Source organism: Papaver somniferum, chromosome 1 (genome assembly GCF_003573695.1).
Source record: "Papaver somniferum cultivar HN1 chromosome 1, ASM357369v1, whole genome shotgun sequence".
Classification (NCBI taxonomy): domain Eukaryota; kingdom Viridiplantae; phylum Streptophyta; class Magnoliopsida; order Ranunculales; family Papaveraceae; genus Papaver; species Papaver somniferum.
This window is the reverse complement of record NC_039358.1, coordinates 97,754,382-97,775,412: the sequence shown is the minus strand read 5'-3', so window position 1 is coordinate 97,775,412 and position 21,031 is coordinate 97,754,382.

Sequence of the window (21,031 nt, the reverse complement as noted above, 5' to 3'; positions counted from 1 at the left end):
CCCCGTTTTTTAAAGATGTAAAGATAATGTAAGATCGTTTGGTTTTATGGTTAACTAAGAAATTTGTTTGAATACAGTGGAAAGATGACGAGATTTTATATGTTGGAAGATTTAAAATTTCATTGACATATGTTATGAAGGTAGGGGAAACGACATATTATTTTAAGCGCAGGCAGTGGCGAAAACAACATTTCATATTAGGGAGGCTAAAGAAAATTTATAACTGTGACAAAAATGTTAGAGCACTGCTCGGTCGAACTCGCATGCGTTGCTATCTCAAGCATGTTTGTCAATGTTAGTGATTAAAACTATAAGTCTTGATTTCTAGTCTACTTATAGCTAAGTCTCAGACTAGGATAGAAAATGTAGTGAGCTCAAGACTCCACGGCGATCATCATACAAAGACGAAGAACTACTCAAGGAACTTGTGGAACTTCATCGACTAAAAGGTATATGGAGACTTGAACTTATCTATCACTCAAAAGTCTATCTACTCTATCTCCTATCTTGAGACAAAAGTCGTATTTCTATATAGACTTTGATTATACACATTTGCTATTTCGAGCCGAATTTATCTCGCGTATCTATTTCTTGAAATATGTGTTGGTAAGCTTTCGCTTTGGCCAGGTTCATCTTTACTAGTGGCGAAAGTCATATTTAGTTTCAATTACTTGAAAATGGCTTTGACGAAAAATGGTTTGTGAATAACAATCATATAACGTCCTCTAAGAATGTTTCAATGATTCAAATGAGAGTTTAAAATATATATCCTTGGAAGGATATAAACATTGTGTGGTAGCACATACTTGTGTAAGTCCTTATTCCTTGAACCAAAGTATGCGTACTTTGCTTCTCCGGAAAACCAGAACTAAATTCCGCATACCAGTACGCACACCATCGGAAGTTCACGTCCCGTGAAAATCTGCTGGAGTTTGTGAACTGAAAAACAAACTTATTCCGGGTACTTAAGTCCGCGTACCAGTATGCGTACTTAAGTTGGTTATTTTCTAAAAACGGTTATTCGTGAACTTAAACTTATATAAAAACTAAGGAATGCATAATTGCAAACCGTGATTATATAGTTCATGAATTGATTCGAGTGAATCAAATTGTTTTTGCTTCGATTGCGTCTTGTATACTTCTATAAGATCTAAGCAATTGAACAACTCTCTAACTAGTTCATTTGAGTCATTTGAACTAGTTGTGGTAAAGAAGAATATGGTTGATATGGAAGTGATCATATGGCTAACCATTTGGTTAATTACTGTTGAACCATCTAAGTGTACATGTTTGGGTACAGTTACACAGACCTAAATAAACGTGCATTTCATTTGTGTGTAACAAGCTAAGTTCGATCTAACGGTTCAAAGATATTAGCTTGAATCTAATCAGGTTTTCATATGACGGTGAATATTGAATGCTTTGTTACCAAGGTAACTTAGATTGCAAACCCTGATTTGAAAGTCTATATTAAGGAGAACACTAGCAACTGGGAAACCTAATCCCCACACCTTATGTGTGATACTAGCTGTATTAGCTAGAGTCGATTCTCCTTTAACCTTAGGTTTCTTCTCGAGACCCTGTAGGTTAACGACTTGAAGTCTTCATTGGGATTGTGAAGCCAGACCCGACTATTTTCTTTGTAGTTACGTGATCTGATCTTGTTGTTTTTATCGTATTTGAGTACAATCGTAAGATTGGCTTGAGATTGATTTCTCCAATTGGCAAGATATAAAAGAAGTCACAAACACCTTTCTCTCATCGTTTGTGATTCCACAATATCTTTTTTCGCTAGTCGATTAAGATTATTGTGAGGTGTTTGATAATTTTAAGCTGTTCTTCGGGAATACAAGCCCGGGTTATCATTTGGTTCCTGTTCACCTTGATTTATCAAAAGACGGAACAAAAACTCGTAGGTATTTCTGTGGGAGACAAATTTATCTATTACCGTAGACTTTTCTGTGTTATACATATTTGTTTATTAAAGTCTTCGACTTTGGGTCGTAGCAACTCTTAGTTGTGGGTGAGATCAGCTAAGGGAATCAAGTGCGTAGTATCCTGCTGGGATCAGAGACGTAAGGAGCGAAACTGTACCTTGGATCAGTGTGAGATTGATTGGGGTTCAACTACAGTCTAGAACGAAGTTAGTTTGTAGTAGGCTAGTGTCTGTAGCGGCTTAATACAGTGTGTGTTCAATCTGGACTAGGTCCCGGGGTTTTTCTGCATTTGCGGTTTCCTCGTTAACAAAACTTCTAGTGTCTGTGTTATTTTGTAACATCCCCACTTCGAATTCTAGGTCGGACGCCCTAAAATCCCAAGTGTAGCATACTCATGGACCACTTTACACACTCAAACCGTCAAGCCAACAAATGGAGATCGGGTTATTGCATGGAGCTCATTGATAAGTATCCATAAATAAATGAATTTTATTGAATAAAAAGTTGCTAAAGAAAAATTATAAATCAAAATAAATCTTTTTCTTAAAAAAATAAAATAATAATCCTCGACTCGCAGGTCAGTCCCCAAAGTAAATTAAGAATTTATTTAAAAGAAACGAAAGTTTGGTCTTAAAAGAAAACAATAAAACACTTAGCTAATTAAACGCCTTGAAATTCTGACGAAGTAACTTTTCGGAACAGAAGTGGAAACTACAAGTTAGGTTGCTCCACGGTCACGGTCTCCTGACACAATAGTAAGTTGGGTCAGACCCCAACTAAAAGTAGGCTTTCGCACCCTTATATCCTTTATGGATAATCTAACAAGTCCGAAAATTCTTGTAAAAAATGTAGCAAAGTAAAAGACAGTTTGTGAACTAATTTTAGTAGAAACTAGGTTGTTCCACGGTCACGATCTCCTGAAAAAATAGTAAGTTGGGTCAGTCCCCAACTAAAAGTAGGCTTTCGCACCCTTATATCCTTTATGGATAATCTAACAAGTCCGAAAATTCTTGTAAAAAATGTAGCAAAATAAAAGACAGATTGTGAATTAATTTTAGTAGAAACGTAGTAATGTCAGCTCTTAAAAGTCTGGTACTCTAACAAATTTAAAAGTACACATCGAAAAGAAAACCAATCGTTTAAATAAAAATCAACTTAAGGCTTCCACCCGCTGTACTAACCAACGGGGATTCAACGAATTCCCTTCTCAATACTCATTTTCTAATCGTATTACAAACCGATACATCGCCTAAGTAGTCCAAATAATTCCCCTACCGTATGTCGGGAAATTAAATGTTGTCGATCCCAAACAAAGATAATAGGTCCATATTTTTTAGGCGATTTTTCGATCATCGCGGTAATAATTTATGAGAATCGAGCCAACTAAGGACAACAAACAACAAATAATACTATTCTATATTCGTATAACATTCTTATGCCGACTGGGCTCTTACAAAAATAGGAAATCCCCACCCAAAAAAAAAATGTGGCAGAGAACAAAAAAACCACTACTCACTACTATAACCATTCATTTATGAAAAACTAACCTCACTATCCTGCCAAACATTTGAATGTTAGTAGACAAACTAATAATAGCAAGCAACACTTAGTTTTCGAAATAGTTGATGAATTCCAAATTCATCACACATTATCCACAGCTATAGGCTTTGTCCCGCTCATAAAAGAACATTTCTACACTAGATATTTCTATACAACCGTGTGTTCCAACCAATGCTACGACAAAGGTGAATTAATAACTAGTAGTGTAAATATACAGATCTTGCATAAAGTAATCACGAGTTGACTAACTATTTTATACAAGCCTCTAATCTGGTGCTTACGCACCGTATGTAATATGTTGTGTGTAAAATTCATAACAATTGACTCTTTTGGTTTATTTTTATGATGTAGGAACAAAAAGAAGGCATGCACACGAGGAAGCCTCGCTTTTGAAAATGGTGCGAATTGTTGAAATAGATGATATAGATTACTCCCAATGTTTTTTCTTCTTGCAAGGCTTTTTTTAGTTGATTTAAATTAATCTTAAATACCCTTGAGACAATATCAGCATGTCTTCTGTTATGTCTTGTCATAAATTTTAGAGATTGTTTAATTTACGTCCTCATTGGGCTTATGAAGTGATGCGGAGGGTCCCTATATCTGCACATGGCTATTTGCATTATGGTAGTGTTTGAACATGTATGTGTCGACACTTCAGTAAGCGAAGAAGGATAACACAATACATTTTTCCAACAGACGCGGTTGATATGTCTGGATGAATTCTTGCTAATTCAATCCATTCCCTGTAACTAAAGCACTCTGATACAGTTGGTGAGTTATATTGGTGTCCTTTTTTCCCCTGGATGCAATGATTATCAATTTAACTGGCACCCTTTCACATTCTTGATGGCTATCAATTTGCAATTATGAACCATTGTGCAAGAAGATCGCTTTCATGTAGCGACCGCTGATGACATCAGTATCATGTATGGTTGTGCAAATATATATGAGACAATTGTTTTTCAGTTATGTACAAACCTCCTGGAAGCATGATCGATTTTCACTCAACATCATGAACTGGTTGGTATGTGTTCTGGAAGCATGATCAATTTCCATTCAACATCATGAACTGGTCGGTATGTGTTCGGTTGACTTGGGTAATTGCTAGTGATTCTGCTAAGGGAGTTTTACTTATAATCCTTCCATTCTCGTGAACAATATGATGAGAAAATGTGTGGTGAACTTTCCTTGTGCTTTTGCCTCTTGTTTTTGCCATCAACGCCTTGCATTTGCATCATGTTTTCGTGTTTATTTTCTGTTTGAACTGTTAAAAAATAAAACATAATATGGGCGTCGATGTAGTACACCAAATTCTTCCAAATGATTATGTTTACGGATTGAATCGACCATTTTCTTGTTCTTTTGTGGTTCCGACAAAAATAGTCTGAAAATGAAAAATGGAACCCAGTGCTTTTGCAGAAACCAATAATTAACAATACCAAACTGGAATCCATTCTTTTGTTCTTTTGCTGAAACCATAACAATACCAGTTGTTACCTGACATCCGGTCAAGTTAAACAAATGTTATCAAAGTAAAATATAGCGCCAGAAAAAAATATCCACTACCCAAAGATTCTCCCCATATGTTGCCTCATATGCAGGATCCAAAAACTTTTTTTTGAACAACGTAGGTATATATCCAGAATGCATATAATGTCGCCACATCATCTTTGTCCAACAACTTGTCCCGATTTTTTATTCTTTATTATACTCAGATAGCTTTGGCGATAACCCAAAAAAAAAGCACAAAATTGGTCAAAAAGACCAAAACACAAAATTCCTGGGTGAAATAGATTCTTAGCTTTTGATACTGTTTATATAGCCAAACATCAGAAATATACTGTTTATATAGCCAATTTGGATATTTGGCCCAGGAAAATTAAAATAAAAAAATATGTCTTACCTAAAATACCCCTAACCTTCTAAACTCTTCTTTTCAAAGAGAATTTATTTCTCTTTTCAAAACCTCCCCGTCCCGGCATAGCTCGTTTATTCCTCACCTGCAGAATTCGATCAAAGTTTCAGAGCTCGTGTATTTTTCAGATCTGGTTGATCAATCATGATGTTTAATGATTGTTGAATAGTTTATTGAATCGAAGTTTCAATTGGAGTTTCAACTTTTGAATCGAAGTTTCATCTAATAGCGTCGAACGGTAAATTTCAATTGAAATAATTTTGATTTGGTTTTTGTCCAATTGAAGTTTCTCTGTCGATTTTGAAGTAATTTTTAGTTGTTGATGATTTTTTATGAATTTGAAGATTAATCTTTGTTTATTTTTGTGCCACATAACAAGTTATGCACATTTTTTTTTTGTACTGCATAACTTGTTATGCACATTTTCTTTGTACTGCATAACTAGTTATGCATATTTTTTTTGCATATTTTTGTACTGCATAACTTGTTATGCACTTTATCACATTGCGAAGGAGCTGATTGAGAGATTCAATTTACTCAGCAAAGATAATCTGAAATTCAAGCTCAGGTTCATTCGTTTTATCTTTGATTCTGATCTTGTTTAACTTTGATTCTGATCTTGTTTAATCTTGATTCGATTCTAGGTTTTAGTTTCTTTAAGATTATGATCTATTATTTTAAGTTACAGAGTTTAATTTAGGTTTTCGAATGGATTTTTAGATATTTTAAGCTTGTTTTTGAATTTACGATCAATGCAGATCTTTTCGATTCAATCTTTTAGTTTCGATTTCACAGAGTTCCAAATCCATTGCACTGTACTCATCTCTAAAGTTCTCCTAAAACTGCAACATGATTTAATAACACTCATCAGGGAAGGCATAACTTTATATGCATAACAGGTTATGCAGATACTCTAAACAATGCATAACTTGTCATGCAGTCAATGTTGGATCTGCATAAGATGTTATGCAGTTAAACAATGTGTGATGCAGGGTATGCTTAACCAATATAATAAGGCTTTTTATATGCATAACAAGTTATGCAGATACTCCAAATAATGCATAAAAGGTCATGCAGTTATTTCTGGATCTGCATAAGATGTTATGCAGTTAAACAATGTTTGTATTTTAACTGCATAAGCAGTTATGCATAATAAGTTATGCAGTTCACCATGTTTGCTTTTACTGCATAACCAGTTATGCATAATAAGCTACGCGGTTCAGCATAGTTGCTTTTACTGCATAAGCAGTTATGCATAATAAGCTACACAGTTATGCATAGTTGCTTTTACTGCATAACCAGTTATGCATAGCTGCTCTTACTGCATAAGCAGTTATGCATAACGTTATGCATAGCTGTTTTTACTGCATAACCAGTTATGCATAACAAGTTATGCAGATACTCTAAACAATGCATAACAAATCATGCAGTTAATTTTTATATATGTGCATAATGATTCATGCATTATTTATTTTGGCTTCATAGTGTTTTTTTTAGATGTTATGCATTAAAACAATAAGTGACGCAGGGAAGGCGTAAAAATCCTTTTATATGCATAACTACTTATGCAGATAACCTAAACAATGCATAACTTGTCATGCTGTCAATGTTGGATCTGCATAAGATGTTATGCATTAAAACAATAAGTGACGCAGGGAATGCTTAACAAAAACAATAACACTTCTTATATGCATAACAAGTTATGCAGATACTCTAAACAATGCATAACAGGTCATGCAGTTATTTTTGGATCTGCATAAGATGTTATGCAGTTAAACAATGTTTGTATTTTAACTGCATAAGCAGTTATGCATAATAAGTTATGCAGTTCACCATGTTTGCTTTTACTGCATAACCAGTTATGCATAATAAGCTACGCAGTTCAGCATAGTTGCTTTTACTGCATAAGCAGTTATGCATAATAAGCTACGCAGTTATGCATAGTTGCTTTTACTGCGTAACTAGTTATGCATAACAAGTTACGCAGTTATGCATAGCTGCTCTTACTGCATAAGCAGTTATGCATAACGTTATGCAAAGCTGTTTTTACTGCATAACCAGTTATGCATAACAAGTTATGCAGATACTCTAAACAATGCATAACAAATCATGCAGTTAATTTTTATATATGTGCATAATGATTCATGAATTATTTATTTTGGCTTCATAGTGTTTTTTTAGATGTTATGCATTAAAACAATAAGTGACGCAGGGAAGGCGTAAAAACCCTTTTATATGCATAACTACTTATGCAGATAACCTAAACAATGCATGACTTGTCATGCTGTCAATGTTGGATCTGCATAAGATGTTATGCATTAAAACAATAAGTGACGCAGGGAATGCTTAACAAAAACAATAACACTTCTTATATGCATAACAAGTTATGCAAATACTCTAAACAATGCATAACAGGTCATGCAGTTATTTTTGGATGGTTTCTGATGAATCTGCTACTGTTGATGGTTAGGAGACGGTGGAGGAAATCGATTTCTGATGGTTTTTGGTGTAGGGAAACAGTGGACGAATTTGTTCCTCTTCTAGTTTGTGAGAAGATGAAGAAGAAGGATGTTGGCAGTTTTCATCTGAAGAGAGAAGGAGAACGTGGTTTTGTTGAGGAGACGGAGAACGTGCAGTTACAAAAGGGTAATTTGGTCAGTTTCAATTAAAAAGTTGAACTGTCCATTTGACCCAGACGAAACTTCTACCAGTCCATATGGCCCAGAAAACTTGTGTTTTTGGCTATATAGCCCATTTCCTGGAAAAAAGTAACAAATCTTAAAAATAAAATAAAAGAAAACATAACATCCAAAATTTCTTATAGCATGAAGAGACGCTCGAGTTTAATTAATCACTTATTCACAATTGATTGGTCTGCTTCAACTACCGTCAGTATATATTGATTTTCCTCCAAGAGCCGTTACCCTGCGAAACAATTTATGTTGCTTGTAAGTGTTGCTATTCTATCTTGTCAGTTCGAAAAGGTGTCGAATGACTGTCAATGGGTGAACAGATGCAATTTGGGGTATTCTTGGAATCGTGAAAGGATGGTTTCTTTTCAATTTCGATAGTGACCCTTCAAGTAGCCAACTGGGCAGTCCAATTTGTAGTAACTGTTGGAATGGCCAATGAGATGCCAGTGACATGAAAAGTTACTTCCAATGTGGCTTCATCAGAATCAAGTTTGATTGTGAGGATGATATGTGACGTTTTGGGGGTCTCTTATTATAAAGAAAAAATACTACGGTCAAGGAGTCCATAATTTGGCCTAGCATGATTGGGTAAGGCTACTTTCTCCGCATCTTCTGTGTACACGGCATAATCATGGTAAGCGAACGAGTGTACATATAAACGCACGGTTAACAGCTAAACCTACGTAACAGGTCATCCATATAAGCAGTACTAACTCACCATTTAGACATCATTAAAAATAAAATAAAAATTGATCGATTAGTGCACCGCAAAATACACAAAATCTGCTACACGAAAAATCTAATAGCCCTTTCCTTTTCTTCTCTATAGGTGTTATAATGGTAAAAATTTCAAACCTTAAATTCTCCTTCTTCTTTCTCTTTAGAAAAAATGATTTCATAAAACCCATTTAGACCTACTAGATCAACCTTAAAAGTATAAAATATAGAGAGCCTACTTGATTTCGCAGCAAGAAAAGTAATCTTCCAACGATTCTCTCCTTTAGTCCTTGTATCGATCGTCCTTCTCCTTCAAATTTTCTCTTACGGCGGCTAAGGTTTTCAAGAGGAAAAGTTTAGGAGGATGATTCCATCTCTTGAGGTTTCAGAAAAGAAAAAGAAAATGACTTAACCCTAGTCTCGTGTTTTTTTTCTTCTAGTCAAAAAATTGTCGAGATTTTATGTCACTAGTAATTTCACAAATAAATTTATTTTGAGTAATAACATAAATACTTATCCCATTCTAGGAAAAATACTTAATGACGCATAATTAAGTCAAGGGATATGGCATATTTCTTTTCCGCATTATATTTTGTTATATAATTGAAATATCACGGGTTGTGCGTTGAATCGATCAATTGGGAAATCCAACCTTTGGTTGTTGATTAATCCTTGAACATTGGTCTTTGGTACCATTCAAGTGATTTCTCTTGTATTCAATTAGACTCGCAGATTTCTATTTGCTTGAGTAAGTATTGAATCGAGAAAGAGAGATATAACTCTTTGATATACTTTTATTAAGATTGAGTATGACTGTCTAGTTGATTCTATTAAAAGTATATTGAAGTTAGTCCATACAGATTGCTAAGCGAAATATTGGGTGTGGTTGTTAGACCCCCGCTTTTTCGATTGGTATCAGAGCAGGCAAATACGTTTAAAGACCTTATAAGTATGTGTTTGTAGCGATCAGACTCTATGGACATGAATTCTATCTCCATAAACGTACCACTAGTCTTCGATGGCTCAAACTACTTATGGTGGAAAATTGCTATGCGTGCTTTTCTTCAAGCTCGTGATTTTCAAACATGGGTACGTGTAGTTAATGACTATGATCCTCCGGTTAATACAGAAGGCGATGTATCTATACCTAGGGATATTGGTAGATATAGTCCAAAAGAAATCCTTGTTGCAAAGAAAAATTCTGACGGCTTAAATGCTATCATACATGCCATTACCCCAGATCTTCAACATCATGTGACTACGTGCACAAAGACTAAAGAAGCATGGGATATCTTAGAAACCGTATTTGAAGGAAATACCAGTGAGAAAGAAGCTAGGCTTCAAAACCTAAATTCTGATTGGGAAAACCTTCATATGGCAGATGAAGTTTGATGAGTTTAATCACAAAGTATCTGAAATTGTTAATGCATCTTTTGCATTGGGTAAGACTATTCCTGAAAAGGACATTGTGATGAAAATTCTCAGATCTCTGCCATCTAGATACGATTCTAAGAAGCATGCCATCGTTGAAGGGAATAATCTCATAACGCTATCCAGAAATACGCTGGTTGGGAAGCTAAAGATCTTTGATCATGAGCATACGTCCAAGTCTAGTAAGGATATTGCTTTCAAAGCACTAAAGAACACTAAATTACTTGATAAAAGTAAAAATGTGTACATCTCTGAAGATGCACTTTCTGAGGCTGATTCATCAGATGAAGATCTTGACAAGTCAGTCTCATTGATCACAAGACAGTTTAGGGATCTTCTTTTGAAGAGAAGTAAACGGTTCTCCAGAGATAAATCCAAGCCATCAGATAAACCTCATAATCGTGTTCCTCCTAAAAATAGGGATAATGATGAAACTGATGATGAGGATATGCCTCAGTGCTTTAAGTGTAAAGGTTTTGGTCATTTTGCAAATGAGTGTCCAAATCGAAAGAAATACACTAGGAACAAAGGTCTTGCTGCAACTCTTGATGAAATGTCTGACACTATGACTCTAATGAAGATGAAAAATCAAGTGTTGCACTTCTTTGTGAAAATATTGATTTTGATAATTGTAGCAATACATACATCAATCTCGATATTCTTTCAGAAGAAAACTCAACCACTTTGGAAAATAAAACTGACCTTTCTATTGGAAACCCTTTGTGTATGATGTTTGAGGTACCACTATGTGTCTAGCAGCTTGCACATCTCGGATGCCTGAATTATATCCAAGATTGACGTGCTCATATTGTTCATTCAAAGGTCATGAACTATCAAAGTTTTACAAGTACAAACACAAATTGAGACATGTCAACAAACTTCAACGAAGAGCAAATCGATTAGCAAGCAAGCAAGCTTAAACTTGCTCAAAAGACCGCAGAGGTATGTGAGATTTTATCGTGGTCTAAGAAGTTAGTTTCCAAGGATAAAACAAGACCATTAGAGAAAAAAAGTATGGTCCAATAGTTTTGATAGACAAATCTCTATGGATTCCTCTCAAAAGGAACATGGTGGACAGATTGTTGTTCACCGCGACACAACTTGATTGTGTTGATTTGTGTATCTTGTCTCATGTGCCTGATCGAAAGATACAAGGTTGTGCACCTCTCAGGCTTTAGGAAAAATTTTTCTTCTTCTTTTCTTAGTTTTTTCTTTTTTTAAAAAAAAAATCCCTGTCTATCAATAAAGGAGGGTTATTCTCGACAATTCTACTCTTTCTAGGGTTCAGAGTTGTGCGTGCACGGACCCGTTAAAGGTTGCGTAAGCCCACGTTCCTTTTTCCTTCTCTGAAACTCTTTCCAAGACTACTTGTTGAGTTTAAATTGTGATTTCCTCTTACAAACCCATCATCTTATGGATACTCCAAGCATCATGTCGTCTGACGGAAAAGATGTTAATATGATGGTTAAGCCATCAATCATGAAGGAAAAACAGAAATCTCCGTTGTCTCCAACTTTGAAAAGGAAAAGAAGGAATGCGAGGAAGCCAAGGGTTGTTCCTTCAAATTCTCAGAAGTTTTCTGATGTTCTTGAAGTGTTGAAGGAGACACGAAAGGAGATTCAACAGATAAAGGATTTTGTACTTAAGACTCCTGAGATTCAGAAGGCCATGGTTCGACATCAGTCAAGAAGGTTTATTGATATTAATTCCTATCTTCATGAACCTTATGTTCCAATGGATGTTGACGACAAGGAGTTCGGGGACGATAAAGAATTCTTCAAAGGTCTTAACGTCTAGTAAATCTTCTTATGAGAATTTTATTTCTTGTGTTTTAGAAAGAATAACTAGTTTTTTTGGAATAGCCATTATTGTGATTACACATAGCTATGTCCAATGTTTTTATATTTATTGTTTTAGGTTTATTTGTTTAAATTCTAAAATTGTTTGGAATATGATTTTTGCAGTATTAATCTTTATGGTTTTATATATTGCAATATGTTATGGGATATGTGTGTTTGCGTCCGTGAACTATGATTGTCCCATACTTTGTCAAAAGTTAAGTCTTTCGTATGTCGATATGCAAGTATTGATAAAAGAATGAATGAACTTTTGACATTACAAAAGTTAAAACCTTTTATGTCATATTTTGATGGATGAAATGATAAAACTTTTTTTACGAGGATTTTGTCTATTGTATGTCATTGTGCAAATAGTGATGAAAAATAGGACGAATCCTTGTCTATTCCGCAGTATTGATCTTTCCTGATCCATATTTTCTTATGTATATACTGTGCGGCTCCGTAAGTTATCTTATGTTGAGCATTTCCGATTAAATTAATCATGGGTTTTCTCGTGGTTAATTTAATTGAGTATTTTTGGATTCAAATTCATATTCGTATGTGATTTGTTATGTCCAAAGAAATCCTTTTTTTCTTGTGAAAGTAAGGTCGCTCTTGTCGTTCTTTCGGGAATACCATATTATGGGGGAGAGTTCTTAATTGAACTTGTGCTTAATTGACAAACCTTTGTGGGGAGTGCGGCTGTGGAGTATTATAGGGGTTATCTTGTATCTTTATAAACTCCTTGATGAAAGCATTTAGTTTTGGCTATATGATTGCATCTAAAAAGTTGATATGTGCTTTCTTTTGGTCATGAAATGTCTCTATGAAAATTTCATTAGGATCCCACTAGTTTTCATACCTTTGCCAATTTTATTGACAAAAAGGGGGAGATTTAATGTGTAGTTCACACTACAAATACATATGGTTTTCGGATCATTATGTAAGGGGGAGTGGTTTCCATGTGAGATGGAGTATTGACTGAGGGGGAGTGATACATATCACCATAGTATTGTTGCCTAAGTTGTGATACAATTGAACTTTGATGTTGTGTAATAATACTATGACACTGTGTAACAATGATTGAGAATTCTTATTTTCTCATTGTTATAGCTACGGATTTTCAACAACGATGATACTAAACTTACAACCTTTGGAATTATTGGAATACTTGGAAGTGACGAAGATTTCGAGTAATGTTGAAGAACCAAGGAGATCAAACATGTGGAAGAGAAGCTATAAAGTTTATTTATTTATTTATTTTGTAATCCATATGTATTGATAGTTTTGTCACTAAAATTGACAAAGGGGGAGATTGTTAGAGCACTGCTCGGTCGAACTCGCATGCGTTGCTATCTCAAGCATGTTTGTCAATGTTAGTGATCAAAACTATAAATCTTGATTTCTAGTTTACTTATAGCTAAGTCTCGGACAAGGATAGAAAGTGTAGTTGAGCTCAAGACTTCATGGCAATCATCATACAAAGACGAAGAACTACTCAAGGAACTTGTGGAACTTCATCGACTAAAAGGTGTGTGGAGAAATGAACTTATCTATCTCTCAAAAGTCTATCTACTCTATCTCCTATCTTGAGACAAAAGTCGTGTTGCTATATAGACTTTTATTATACACATTCGCTATTTAGAGCCGAGTGTATCTCGCGTATCTATTTCTCAAAATATGTGTTGGTAAGCTTTCGCTTTGGCCAAGTTCATCTTTACTAGTGACGAAAGTCATATTTAGTTTCAATTACTTGAAAATGGCTTTGACGAAAAATGGTTTGTGAATAACAATCATATAACGTCCTCTAAGAATGTTTCAATGCTTGAAATGAGAGTTTAAAATATATAAACTTGGAAGGATAAAAACATTGTGTGGTAACACATACTTGTGTAAGTCCTTATTCCTTGAACCAAAGTATGCGTACTTTGTTGCTCAGGAAAACCGGAACTAAAGTCCGCGTACTAGTACGCGCACCATCGGAAGTTCAACTCCCGTGAAAATCTGCTGGATTTTGTGAACTGAAAAACAAACTTATTCCGGGTACTTAAGTCCGCGTACCGGTATGCGTACTTAAGTTGGTTATTTTCTAAAAACGATCATTTGTGAACTTAAGCTTATATAAACTAAGGAATGCATAAGTTCAAATCGTGACTATAAATTTCATGAATTGATTCGAGTGAATCAAATAGTTTTTGCTTCGATTGTGTCTTGTATACTTCTATAAGATCTAAGCAATTGAACATCTCACTAACTAGTTCATTTGAGTCATTTGAACTAGTTGTGGTAAAGAAGAATATGGTTGATATGGAAGTGCTCATATGGCTAACCATTTGGTTAATTACTGTTGAACCAACTAAGTGTACATGTTTGGGTACGGTTACATAAACCTAAATAAACGTGCATCTCATTTGTGTGTAGCAAGCTAAGTTCGATCTAACAGTTGAAAGATATTAGCTTTAATCTAATCAGGTTTTCATCTAACGGTGAATATTGAATGCTTTGTTACCAAGGTAACTTAGATTGCAAACCCTTATTTGAAAGTCTATATAAAGGAGAACTCTAGAAACTGGGAAACCTAATCCCCTCACCTTTTGTGTGATACTAGTTGTATTAGCTAGATTCGATTTTCCTTTAACCTTAGGTTTCTTCTCGAGATCCTGTAGGTTAACGACTTGAAGACTTCATTGGGATTGTGAAGCCAGACCTGACTATTTTCTTTGTAGTTGCGTGATCTGATCTTGTTGTTTCTATCAAATTTGAGTACAATCGTAAGATTGGCTTGAAATTGATTTCTTCGATAGGCAAGATATAAAAGAAGTCACAAAAACCTTCGTCTCATCGTTTGTGATTCCGCAATATCTTCTTTCGCTAGTCGATTAAGATTATTGTGAGGTGATTGATAATTCTAGGTTGTTCTTCGGGAATATAAGTCCGGGTTATCAATTGGTTCCTGTTCACCTTGATTTATCAAAAGACAGAACAAAAACTCGTAGGTATTTCTGTGGGAGACAGATTTATCTATCACCGTAGACTTTTCTGTGTGATACAGCTTTGTTTATTAAAGTCTTCGACTCTGGGTAGTAGCAACTCTTTGTTGTGGGTAAGATCATCTAAGGGAATCAAGTGCGTAGTATCCTGCTGGGATCAGAGACGTACGGAGCGCAGCTGTACCTTGGATCAGTGTGAGATCTATTGGGGTTCAACTACAGTCCAGACCGAAGTTAGTTTGTAGTAGGCTAGTGTCTGTAGCGGCTTAATACAGTGTGTGTTCAATCTGGACTAGGTCCCGGGGTTTTTCTGCATTTGCGGTTTCCTCGTTAACAAAATTTCTAGTGTCTGTGTTATTTCTTTTCCCATTATATTTTGTTATATAATTGAAATATCACAGGTTGTGCGTTGAATCGATCAATAGGGAAATCCAACCTTTGGTTGTTGATTGAAATTGATTAGTTCTTAAACATTGGTCTTTGGTATCGTTCAAGTGATTTCTCTTGTATTCAATTAGACTCGCATATTTCTATTTGCTTGAGTAAGTATTGAATCGAGAAAGAGAGATATAACTCTTTGATATACTTTTATTAAGATTGAGTCTTACTGTCTAGTTGGTTCACTTAAAAGTATATTGGAGTTAGTCCATACAGATTGCTAAGCGAAATATTGGGTGTGGTTGTTAGACCCCCGCTTTTTCAAAAAATAAAAATACTAGCATTCACGAATTCGACGCTTTTCATCATGGATCACAAGTTCTTGCGATTTTAGATACTGATTTTCCTAAGAATGGGTTTGGCAATGTTTTTTTCTTTCATAATGTGCTTTCAAAAAATATATATATATAGTAATTTTTTTCATATTAATGTTTGGTAAAATATTTTCAAAGTGCTTTTAACCCAAAGCACTTCCAATATTCTCCGATTTTTAAAAGCTGGGGAGAAGAGTTTTTAAAAGCTGTAAAAGCATAGTCCCACCTTATTTTAATACATGATTTTCTCTTATATCCCTACTATATTATATAAATGACCAAAACTGCCCTTAAATCTTTGATAATCAATTTCTTACTCTCCATATCATATTCTTTAAAATTATTATTTTAGATCTATGTCACATTCGTTAAAGATTATTATTTATATATTCAAATTATATTTTATATATCATTTCAATTAGGAAAATAAAACAAGAGCCAATATTAAATAAATATTTGATTTTAGTATAATGTTTTTATCCCAAATTATATCTATGATAAAAAATAGTTACTCAAAATATATATAAATGTCTAATTAGGTTTAAATCCCATAAAATATTAAAACCATATTAAAAGATTTTTTCATTTATTACAACTACAACTCGATAAGTGAACCTTATTTTATCAAACACACCTTGATCATTTTTTTGAATCAGCTTTAGTTTTTAGTATACAGTTTACCAAACACTTAACTGCTTTTCTTATACAGCACAACACAAAAGCGCTTTTACAAAAACTGCAGCATTACCAAACAAAGCCTAAGCTGGAAGGAGTATTTTTCTTATGTATGCAAAGAAGTGGTACAAAGTCTCAATTGACGCTTCACCAGGTTTATAAAACAACCGTAGAAAAAGATATGATAAACTGGTTACTCTTCAAAAGGGGTTGGATGAACAAATCTGGATCAATTCTGGTCTTTTTACAAAAATTGCAATTCTTAAGGATTTGATATCTGGTACTAGTCCCTTGGTGAATCTGAGTAACTCCAGTTGTTCCTATTTAAAGAATAGTCGTAAATTAGATAGTAATCAACAACCTGTTGATGTAAAAACTGATGTGACTAGGAACCACTCAGACAAAATTCAAAGTTGTGGCCTGAATATTGCATGTAATCTTTGTAAGAAAACTAAACAACATTTTGATACTCTGAAAGGACATACAAGACTATCAGGAAACTCTAAACAGAGAAGTACTAATAGTATGGGTGCTTTTGCTTTAAGATCTACGTCTCCTTTTCAATGGTTTCTTGATAGTGGATGTAGTAGACATATGACAGGTGATCTCACATGGTTCGTTTCGTCTATTGACTATGAAGGAGGTCCCGTAACGTTTGGAGATGGGAGTTTTTGATACATTAGCAAGAAGGGAACGATCAAACTGCCCGGTGTTCCAGAAATCCATGATGTAGTATACGTAAAAGGTATGACTGCTAGTCTTCTTTCTATTAGTCAAATTTGTGACAAAGGCCATCGAGTTGTCTTCGATGCAAGTGGATGTGACATTGTTGACAAAACTGGAAAAGTAATTTTTCAAGGAACTCGTGGTAAAAACAATTGTTATCTACTTGATACTCAGTTTAGCAATCGCTGCAATTTGACTAAGGTGGACTACACATCTTTGGCATGAGCGTTTTGGTCACATCAATTATCGTCTTATAACTAAGATCATTAACAAATAACTTGTTAGAGGCATTCCCAAAATCAATGAAAAGATTGAAGGTGTATGTGGTGCCTGTCAAAAGGGTAAGCAAACGAAAGTTCACCACAAACCATCTCGAGATATTCTCACTAAAGATCCACTTGATTTAATTCATATGATTCTCTTCGGACCAATTCAACAACCCACTGTTGCTGGTAAGAGGTATGCTTTAGTTATGGTAGATGATTACACCGGATTCACTTGGGTTTCATTCTTATCTCATAAGAATGAAACTATTGGTGAATTCAAGATTATTGTTAAAAGGATCCAGAACGAACAAGGTCCTAAACTAAAAAAAAATTAGAAGCGATCATGGAACTGAATCCAAAGACACCAAGGTATTTGAATTTTGTGACGAAATGGGGATCATTAAACAATACTCTCCACCTATTACTCCTCAAGCTAATGGAGTTGCGGAAAGAAAGAATCGGAATATTCAGGAAATGGCTAGGGTAATGCTCCATAACAAAAACTTACCATTAAGATTTTGGGGAGAAGCTATTTTTACAGCATGCTATTTGATCAACCGTGTGTATTTGCGCTCTAAAACCCTTAACACTCCTTATGAGTTGTGGTATGGAAGGAAACCCAACCTACACTATCTTAGGGTGTTTGGAAGTAAGTGTTATATTCTGAAAGATCGAGAACAGAAAGGGAAATTCGACACCAAAAGTGATGAAGGTATCTTTCTTGGCTATGCTTCTGATAGTCGTGGTTTTCGAGTGTTTAATCTCAGAACTCAAGTCATGATGAAATCTGCTAATGTTATCATTGACGACATTAGTAAATTTCGTCGCGAAAAACCCCATGTTGAATTGCCTCCTACCGAGACAATTGAGAAAGTCAAAGAAATTCCAGAATCATTTGAAGTCATCCCAACTGTTACTGATCCTGACATTTCTAGTGACGAGGAGAAGAGTACTGATCAAGGGATTCCTGATGAACAAGAACGTGTCCCTCCACGACATTTATGGGTTCAGAGGAATCATGATCCAAACAGATTATTGGAGGAAGAGATTCTACAGCTAAAACTAGAGGACAACTTCAAAATATATGCAATTTTGGTTGTTATCTTTCACAAGTAGAACCAAGGAATATTGATGAAGCTCTGAATGACCCCTTTTGGGTGAATGCAATGCATGAAGAGTTAAATCAATTTCAAAGGCAAGATGTGTGGGAACTTGTACCTTGCCCGTCCAATATCAATATTGGTGGTACTAAATGGATATTCAAGAATAAGTCTGATGAATTTGGCACGATTGTCAGAAACAAAGCTAGACTTGTCGCTCAAGGATATTCACAGATTGAAGGAATCGACTTTGACGAGACCTTTTCTCATATGGCACGTCTTGAGTCCATTCGCCTTTTGTTAGCTCATGCTTGTTTTCTTAAGGTTAAGCTGTTCCAAATGGATATAAAATCCGTATTCCTTAACGGAATTTTAAAGGAAGAAGTCTATGTTGCTCAACCTAAGGGATTTGAAAACCCTGAATTCCCAGATCATGTGTTAAAACTCAAGAAGGCATTGTATGGGTTAAAACAAGCACCTAGAGTCTGGTTTGAAAAACTTACCACTTCTCTCAGTAGAAAAGGTTTTTCAAGAGGCGGAGCTGATAAAACTTTGTTTACCAAATGGAGTGGGAGAGATGTTGTTATTGCTCAAATCTATGTAGATGATATCATCTATGGATCAACTTCTGAAACTTTTGCAAAAGACTTCCAAGTCTCTCTTGCTAAGGAATTTGAATGAGCAATGTTGGTGAATTAAAATTCTTTCTAGGATTACAAATTCAACAACATAAGGATGGAATTTACTTATCCCAAGAGAAGTATGCTCGTGACCTTGTGACAAGGTTCGGTCTGGATAAGTGCTCTCCGAAATTGACACCTATGCCCACTACTGGTAAACTACATAGAGATGAGAAATGAGCAAAAGTAGATCAAAAGTTGTATCGATCTATAATTGGAAGCCTCTTGTATCTTACATCTACTAGAACTGATATTTCTTTCAGTGTTGGTTGTTGTGCCAGGTTTCAGGAAAATCCAAAGGAGTCTCATCTTGCAGCGGCAAAGAGGATCATTCGATATATTAATCACACTGTCGGGTATGGGTTGTCTTACACTTTTAATACTAACACTGATATGTCTGCTTATTCCGATGCTGATTGGGCAGGTTGTGTAAAAGACAAAAAAAGTACGTCAGGGGGTTTCTACTATGTAGGACTGAATCTTGTTGCTTGGCATAGCAAAAAGCAAAATTCTCAATCCCTGTCTACATGTGAAGCAAAATACATTGCTGCTGGATCATGATGTACTCAACTCCTATGGACGAAACATATGCTAGCTGATTATGGAGTTGATACTGGAATAATGAAGATCTTCTGTGATAACTCAAGCGCGATTCGAATCACTGAGAATCCCGTTGAGCACTCAAGAACAAAGCACATTGACATAAGGTACCATTTTATTCGTGATCTCTATGAAAATGGTATCATAAGCATGGAATTTGTGCCTTCCGAACAACAATTGGCAGATATTCTTACCAAACCATTAGACACTGCTACATTTCAACACTTGCGGCAGTCTATTGGTGTTTTTCTGGTTCATTAAGCATTTCTATAACTCTTGCCCTATGCTTATCTATATCTTTTGGGAAATTGAGTTTGAAACTCCAGTAGATTACTTCAGTTCAGTTTTTGTGTTTCAAAAATCCTTCGTTTCTCTTGAAATTAAGGTCGCTCGTTGTTGTTCTTTCGGGAATGACATCAAATGGGGGAGAGTTCTTTTGAACTTGTGTTTAATGGTCATATCTTGAGGGGTATGCGGTTGTGGAATTTTAGAGGGGTTATCTTGTATCTTTAAACTCCTTGATGAATGTTGTTAGCTTCGGCTATATGATTGCATCTAAATAAGATGATGTGTGTTTCTTTCTCTCAGTCATGAAATGTCTCTTATGAAAATTTCATTATGATCCCGTTCTTGTACCTTTGCCAATTTTATTGACAAAAATGGGGAGAATTAATATGTCGTTCACACTACAAATATATATGTAGTTCACACTATAAATACATATGGTTTTCGGATAATATTATTGTTGAAGTTGACACTGATCACCATAGTATTGTTGAAGTTGTGATACAATAATATTATTATTATTGAAGTTGCCTAAGGGAGAGTGACTAAGGGAGACTGATACATATCACCATAGTATTATTGTTGAAGTTGTGATACAATTGAACTTTGATTCTGTGTAATAATACTATGACACTGTATAACAATGATCGAGACTGATGCTTTCTCATTATTATAGCTACAGATCTTCAACAACGGTGATACTAAACTTACAACCTTTGGGATCATTGGAGTACTTGGAAGCGACGAAGATTTCGAGGAATATTGAAGATTAGACATGTGGAATAGGAGCTACTAAAGTTTCATTATCTTTTTATTGTATTCCATATGTATTGATAGTTTTGTCACTAAAATTGACAAAGGGGGAG